The following is a 9,059-nucleotide window of genomic DNA, read 5'->3' as shown; positions in this document are numbered from 1 at the left end:
GTGTATGAATTTAATATGTCTTGCCTTTCTTCATTAAAACTACTTTATCACTCAGAGTAATAATGTATTGAATTCTGTTTAAACTTCATCAAAATTCATAAATGACATTTCAATCTCCTTTTTCAGGGCATTTTGGTGGTTTTTCTAACAATTTATATATACATGTATACACACACATGTATTTGAAACTGCTTATAGAATCCAAAAACTATACTTTAAGTATCTGTAGCCATTATAAGGGATCCATTGAAATCTGTTTCTTAAAAATTATTTTAGCAAATTTTTACAGCATTTCACTATGTTTCTTGATTATTCTTAGACTTCATTTGCCCAGAAAATGAGTTTTTCCTCATCGTGATCTGTGCAACGTATGCTCACATTAGGTTTCTTGATATATATAGACACAGTTGGTTGACATTGAGTTTATTGCCGCTTACAACATTTAACATTTCTTTCAGATCGGATTCCAAGTCATTTTCACAAGTTCTATAGTTATATATTTGAACTTATGTTCTTAAGTGAAATAGCATATTGAGAATTTTACTAAACTTCATCTTGATAGGTTTACACTCATCTACTTTAGTGATTCCATCAAATAGTAATCATTAAACAATGTTGAATAGATAAATAAATATATGTTCAAATAATGGCTTTGGGAGTCTGATTCTATCATTTTCAAATTTCATAAGCATGCAATCTTCCACATTATTATTTGAAATGTTGCATAGAGGAAGGCAGGAAAAAAGTGTTTGGGAATGTCTCTTGAAACTTCCCTTAATTTGCATATCAATTCCTTAATCAAAGACCCTTGGTTTCAGTTGTTCAATCACTTACAAACCCAATTTATTTTATTATATCCAGCCACATCTCTCCTTCCTTAACATAATGTTATTATGAGTTAACTGGTCAATACATTGTTGGAGTCCAGACTCACTTTCTCTATTACATTTTTCTTGATATATTGTTGTAAAAATCTAGGTAAATAAATTAATTAGAAATTAGAATTTGGAATTGCAATTGTATCTAGAAGTAATTCTATTTGCTTTACTAACAATTTCCTCAAGTTATTTCAATGTTATATTGCTTGAGATATATACATTTCTTGTTAGTGTTTTTGTTAGCTCTTACCATATATTATATATTCTTTAGAACAATTTTACATTCTTTAAATTAATTTTTCGATTATATATGTATTATCTGATTCCACAGTTAGGAATGCATGCATTTCTGTTATCCATACAAACCTTGTAAATCTTGTATTATTTTGTTTCTAGTATATTTGTATCTTCCTCTTATAAACAAAGTTATCTGAATTTTGTTTACAAAATCTAGTCTGTCACCACTTACGTTTCTATAAGGTACATTTACCCTTATATATGCATACTTACATTTAACCTTACATATTCATACATACACACATATATGCATATATATGTATCCGTATATAAGTGCATACATGCGTATCCATATATACACACATACACACATACAGACATGTGTATGTGTAAAGGTAAATTTCCAAAACTGTTGAGGATTATACACACACACATGCACATATATAAAAATGTATGCATGCATATCCATATATACACACACATACACACATACAGTGTGTATATATGGATATGCATGTATACACTTATATATATATGTTCATATGTGTGTGTGTGTATAATCCTCAACAGTTTTGGAAATTTAACTTTTACTATTCTTATTTTTTTATAAATGTATTTGGTATTTAATGAGATCAGATTATTTATTTCTTTCCAATTGGAATAATTACATAAGTTCAGAAGCTGATGGAACATACATATACACAGAAATTGTTACATAAATTTGCAGTAATTTTTTTAATTTCTCAAATTTTTTTGCTTTACAGTTCTTAAAATATACTATAAAGCATCCTCATGTTCTCAAGTACTTTAGCAAATACTTTTTAAGTAACTTTTGATAATTCGTTTCGTTTTATTTCTTCAATTACTTTTTTCTGAGTAAATCTTTTAATTTTGCTGAAGAAAATTTGGGAACTAGCTTAATACTGCTTCATAATCCTTATATAAATTTTGCTATTTTATCTTGGTTACAAATGACTTGAAAAAATATTTTACATGTCATGCTATATTGCCTTATTTTTATTACTGTATTTTGCTTAACAAATCTAAACCTATGTTAACATTTAACCCAACTATATTCCCTAAACTTATATTGCTCTTTAAGTTCTAAATCTTTTGCTTTAAACTTTGCAATAGAGATTACCAATTGACAAATTATTTTGGTCTCTAAATTTCAAATTCATTCACTTTCTGCCTTTAAAGTAAAAATCATTTTGACCAAGTTATATTGACATAAATTCAATTATCTTTATTCAACTTCTCCCGCATTCTTCTTTCAACAGGGGCTTGGTATTGAAATTCAAAATTATTTATCTTCACAATTCATCACTTCTTGCTTTCTGGCAGCTTATAAGATAATATCTTTGTTTTCAAAGTTTCAAAACTTTTTGTTGATGTCTAGATATTATCCCTTGCTGACTGTGCCTGTCAACACTGCTGAATTGCTGGCTGCTTTTTAGATTTAATATAAAAAATACATCTCTAATATTATCCTGAATATAAATACTGTTTATCTCTTTCTAAGCTCTCACTCCTTGAAATAAGAAATTATGCTTTATTTGTAAGTTTATTTACTGCAACAAATATAGTACCTGCGTATATCTTTATCTGCATGAATATATACATTTAATCTTTCATTAAGCTATATCTAATCTATCAATCAATCGTCCAATTAGGCCAATAAACAAGATTTTGTAAAATGGCAACAGACTCCCATAAACTTAACGAAGTAGTAATTCTAATTGCAGTCACTTGCAGTCACGATCTTGGATGTTGTCATAAAGGAGATAAAATACTTGATACCTGTATTCATACTTGCAAAAAGACTTTTTTTCTATCTCATTTCAATAAAGAGAAAACATGACAAGCGGGCTTTTGTGTTCTTTAATTTTCATGTCCTGTAAGACAGATATTGTCTGCTGTGTCTCTGAGATCAATTTTCCCAATTTGTACCATGCTGAGCCACAGAGATCTTGATCATCACAGTAAATATCATCGTGTCATGCTGGTCTAACACAATGATGACCTCATGCCTACAGAATGTGTAGACGAAAAAGAAGTAAGCACCATAGATGCTTTTGTAAGACACTTGCATTATTGATAATTGGAGATAAATTCCATGCAGCCAAGAGTACTGCTCGATACAGCTAGTTATTTATTTTTATTTTTACTTTTTTTAGACGTAGCTGGCTAGCTAGATTGATAGATTAGATATAGTTTAATTAAACGCCAGATAATAGGGAACTCTAATCAGAACAATGGCAGGACATCATTTTCAAATCCTGGAGAGCCTGGATTTTGAGTACATTGGACATTACATTGGACATTAGGTTTTCTACCCTGCAGATGAAATTACTGTTTCCTACACGTGGACAGAAAACTAAAGTGGTTTTGGAGGAAGCCTACGTAAGAAATTGGCAAAATGTTCACAAAACCTGATTTTTCTCCTTTGCATAAAGCTAAAATACATTTCCCAACCCCTTGAACTTTGGTGGGGCATGATCTTGGCATCTACAATGAAATGTGAGTGGATGTAGTATCTTTTTCTGGTCCAGTTTAGTTTAAAGCATGTGTGAATGCTCTCATTATATTTGCTGATTTTTGACTATTCATAGATGGCCAGGAAAAGCAGAGAACTAACATATTGAAGAGATAGCCTCTTTCAGCTACTGCCTATGAATGTGATTGTCTGGGAGAAGCTAGATTCCTATCCCACCACCAATACCACTCACAACACTTGAAAACATTTGTGAACCAGAAACAATTTTTTGTTATGTGAAGCTACACAGATGTTAGCATTAATTTTTACAGAATTTAGCATACTACAACTAATACAAACATGTTCAAACAAGGAAGAAGTAGCTTTATCAAATACTTCAGACTTGGAGAATCAGGCACTGAGGATTTGGCACTCTTCAAAACTTCCTAGCACTTTACTATACTCAAATATGCTCCAATTTTCAAAAATATTCGATCAAACCTGAACAAATAAACCCTCATTCATTTCCTGGTTTCCATCCTTCATTCCATTCATTCTTTCACTCATTATCTATTACATTATGACTTGGGCTGGACTCTGGGCTGAGCACCGGGAGAGAAAAATGAAGATGACAAAATCTTTCTCTCCAACAACTTCCATTCTAGGAAGATGGCTTCGTAATCTAGTATTTGCATCACAGCATGTCTGCAATGGCAAACATGTATATGTGCTGATAGGCAGAGAGGTGGGCTCTTAAGGGTGAGGTACTCTTCCCAAAGAAGAGAATCTTAATTGTAAATGTAAAGGATGCATAAGAAGTATGAAAGTGAAAAGCCCTTGGTCCATTTAGTCATTTTCCTCAAAAAGCTCCATATGGTTGTTTATCATACTGACTCATTCATTTATTCATTTACCTAACAAATCTAAACCTTCCTTCAATTATAGAGACGCTTCTGCGTGCTAGTCACCACGTTAGGCCCTGTATTAGTTTTCAGTTTTTGCTGTAACAAATTGCCATAAACTCAATGCCTTAAAACAACACAGCTTTATTATTTTATGGTTTTGTAGGTTAAAAGCATGACATGGCTTCACTGGACTAAAATGAAGATGTCAGCTGTGCTGTATTCCTTTTTGTAGGTTACAGGGGAGATCTATGTCCTTGCATTTTCAAGTTTCTAGAGGCCACTGACATTCCTTAGCTCAAGGTCTCCTTTTTCTGTCTATAATCAAGCTAGCCAGGGCAGACTGATTTCTTTTCATTTTGCATCACTCTGATTTCTTCTGGCTCCCTCTTCCACTTTTAAGGACCCAAATGATGACATTGAGCTTACTTGGATAATCCAAGATAATCTCCCCATCTCAGAACCCTGATGCGATTACCTCAACAAAACCAAAAGTAAGGTAGCATATTGACAGATTCTGGGGATTAGGAATTGGACATTTGCAGTGGGGTCATTACTCTACAAACAACTATACTGTCCACTTTTATTCTTGAGATCAACAATTGTACCCAACTGTGACTGTCTCCCCAAATTCCAATTAGCTGTTTCAGCATCAAGACAGCAAATAATCTAAATATTGCACTGTGTTTCATCTACTCTCTGAGCAAGAAGCTAGTTTGAGAAGTTAATCTCTTTTTTAACTCTCATTTTAGATGAGTCAGATGATATTCCGGAAGTTTAATTAACATGCCCAGGGTCGCAGGTGATAGGAGCAGAATATTGTTAAAATTCAAAGCTTATGACTACAAGTCCATTCATTTCCCAGAGAAAGACAGTCGATCTCACATACTGTATAAATTGAGTTCATTTTAAGTTTAAAAACCAACCAAAAAATGCCTGTTATTTAAAATCAGACTAATTTAAGGAAACACATATAAATCCTAATCACTTTTTTTCTTCCTTCACTAATAGAGCACCTTCAGACATTCAATGCAAAGACATTGAACAAGAAACCCCGAGATTCAACTCCATGACAGCCAAGTCACTTTCTAATGACTGATACTTGGTGATACATCTGTTCACTTGCACCCCGGGGAACCTCTCCCGTGCATATCTCCATTCTAAATAAATTGCCTTAAGGTGGATTTATTGTAATTTTGCTACATTTCTTCAGCAGCCTTCAAGTGGAAGGAGTTATTTTTGCCACTGTTCAAGTTTTGTTTTACCCCACTATTAATAATTTGTATATTTCTAGACCATCTATACAGAACTCAATTTCTTTAAAAATATTACTTATGGTAACAACCAACCAAATAAGAGTGATCTCTTGAGTCTAATTCCAGGGTGACAATGCTTACAGAGCGCCTTCCAAATAGAACACAATCCATATGAGCCCATCTAGATTTACAGATAATGTCCCTAAGGAGATGGCACGGTGTGATTCAATGAACAAGGAGACAGATTCGGTCACACAGCTAATTCGTAGCAGAGCCCAGAATTCAACCAAAACTCATGTTCTTTCAATTGTACCGTGATTCCTGCTAACACATCACAAACTTTGTCAAATACTAGGAATAAAACTTTCTGATGTTTTAAGCCACCTCAAAATAGATCTAAACCCTACTGGTTCTATTTTACAGTGAAAAAAACATGAAAAAAAAAAAAGTTCAGCCCACTATCACAAAGTTAATGTTGTGATCTACGGGGTAAATATTTCTTAAAGATTCAGACACTTTCATCTCCATTAGAGAAACGCTGAAAAAGACATATGCTGAGAGTCTCCTGGTCATAAGTGCTTAATGCTAAAGGCAGTCAAGCAATACAGAAGCAAGACGCCTTAAAAGCTTTTGGAGTCTAAGGTTGTAACCTTTGGGTAAAATGGCGAGGCTGTCAGTCCACTGAAACCTAGCACTTCCCCTCAAGTATCTGTCTTGCCCTTCCTTCCACACTAAGTGCCTACTCGGAGCTCCTGTGGCCATTATATAAAGCTTTTCAGGAAACATCACTCCAGACAGATGTTTAACCCCAGGCTCTAGAGGGACTATGCTGCCAGTTGCTGGGTCTCTTGATTAATTTTACATGTACGCGCATGCTAATGTAGCCTGACATTGAGGCCCTCACAGCCAGCCAGCCAGCCATGTTAAGTAAATAAAGTACTACAGGCAAATCTGCACTGAAAGTTGTCTGCACACAGATGCATTTCACCCCAAATCTCAAAGGAGAGCTGGTTCTTCTTTTTCTTTGCAGCCAGCATCACAGGCAATCTGGTCAATATTATCCCAAATTGTCCTTGATTCACTTGTATGTAATATACTGCCCCATTTTTTAAATCGGCTTGTGTGAAATATGAGATATTTAAATGCAAATGTGAATTGAAGTTCAATGATAGTAAGACAATAGAGGGGCTTCAAACACACTGATTACAATGAGTAAGCATCATTACTTAGAAATTCAGCTGCATAATGTGTGGTCTCAGAGCATGTTTTGTGAAATTTACCAAATTACAAACATTAAAGGTGATATGGAATTATTGCTTCAAAATAGTGATGATTTTGAGGAAAACACTTGTGAATAATAATAATATATCATTTCTAAATATTAATATTACAGATTTTTCTTATGATATTGGCAGATAAACTATTACAGACTAACTCCCACAAAGAGACAAACAAGAAGAGTAAGGGAAAATATTTTTTACAAAATTTGACCGAAGGCATTGCAGAAAAATCAAGTCAGCCTGAACTTAAGAGATACAAGTTTTGAAGAAAAGCAAAGCTCAGGTGTTTCCTCAACAACTAGTGTAGCTTTTCTCTTTGGGGCATTTGCTAACCCATGAGTGTGGGATCTCGATACTGAGAAGCTAAGGAAGCAGTTCCCAAAATTGTTAAGGGTTCAAGGAGACAAAACCTGGAAATCAGGACTCAACATGGAGGAGGAATCCTAGTAAACACTACCAGTTTCCGTGGAGACCCTGAAGTGTTATATCCAAAGAGGGGAGGGAAACCAGCGCCCCCACAAATCAAACTGGATTACGATGATTTGCCTCTACCCTAGTTTCTTTCAAGAGAAAAAAGTAAACATCACTATGACAGAGCCTAACAAAAAACACCTTCAAATAAGTAGGTAATTAATAAAAATCAGTTAAATCTTGTTCTTATTGAGAACATTAAAATACTTTCCAGTAATAATAAAAGGAATAGCAATAACTACCTTTTCCTTTTGAGCCTCTCACAGATGCAATCTTGGCTATCTCTAAATCTTATACCATATCTGCAAGTCAATAATATTTATGACTGATTACACAACTGAGGTTCAGGTTCATAGATGTTATGTGACTTACGAATCCACGTAGCTAAGTAGACAACTGAGTTAAGATTTAAACCCTGGACTGTTTGACTTCCACAGATGCTTTCTGTGGGTGAGGTGGGTGTACATTTTCATGAAATATGTGAAGAGGGGCTTACTTTAGAACAGAAAAGAGAGGAATCTGTAAGGAACTGTGAGATGATTTTTGATGAAAATGATCTTTTGGTGAAAGGTAGTCCTCTTAGATGTTTCTCCTTGTCTTTTCAATTCACATACTATTTACTGAGTGCTTACTATTTGCCAGGCACTATTCTATATTTGATAACTATAGCAAAAAGCAAAATAGACAAAAATCCCTGGCCTGATGCAGATGAGATCCTATTGAAGTGGACAGTTAGCAAGTAAATAAAGATCAAATTTAGGGAGTCATCCATGCTGAACTGGTGTTTATAACCAAGCTGATGTGATGGGGGGGGGGGGGGGAAAGACAGGAAAGCTATTAGAGACACTGTGCATAGGGCAGGAAAAGTATGGAATTCAGACAATGCCCGTGGGGTTATGTTTGAAAAAGTACTGCTGCACACCATTCTTCCACCTGAGCCCTTCCCCATTTTGAAGATTAAAATATTGGGAGGCAGAGGATCCTTGGTCATACATTTGCCAAAAGATCTGTGATTCTAGACCAGGCATGGTGGCTCACACTTGTAATCCCAGCACTTTGGGAGGCTGAGGCGGGCGGATCACCTGAGGTCAGGAGTTCAAGACCAGCCTTGCCAACATGGCGAAACTAAAAATACAAAAATTAGCTGGGCTTAGCGGCGGGCACCTGTAATCCCAGCTACTCTGGGAGGCTGAAGCAGGAGAATTGCTTGAACCTGGGAGGCGGAGTTTGCAGTTAGCTAAGATCGTGCCATTGCACTCCAGCTTGGGCAACAAGAGTGATACTCCATCTCAAAAAAAGAAAAAAAAAAGATCTGTGATTCTAGATGGTGAATTGAATGTGGACAAAACCATGAGAACTGTGGCATCATATGTCACCTTCTCAACCTGTAAAATTACAAGCTATTTGAAAGTTAATGTGATACAATTAAACTCTAAGTTAGAATGATGGGGGAGAGAAAAGATAAAAGTTTACATGAAATAAAAGTGTCCAAATAATAAAAAGACACCAGCAGCAACATTCTTTTATTCTACATAATGTTTTTGTGGAACAACCAAAAT

Source organism: Macaca mulatta, chromosome 7 (assembly GCF_049350105.2).
Source record: "Macaca mulatta isolate MMU2019108-1 chromosome 7, T2T-MMU8v2.0, whole genome shotgun sequence".
Taxonomy (NCBI): domain Eukaryota; kingdom Metazoa; phylum Chordata; class Mammalia; order Primates; family Cercopithecidae; genus Macaca; species Macaca mulatta.
Note: the sequence above shows the minus strand (reverse complement) of the source record.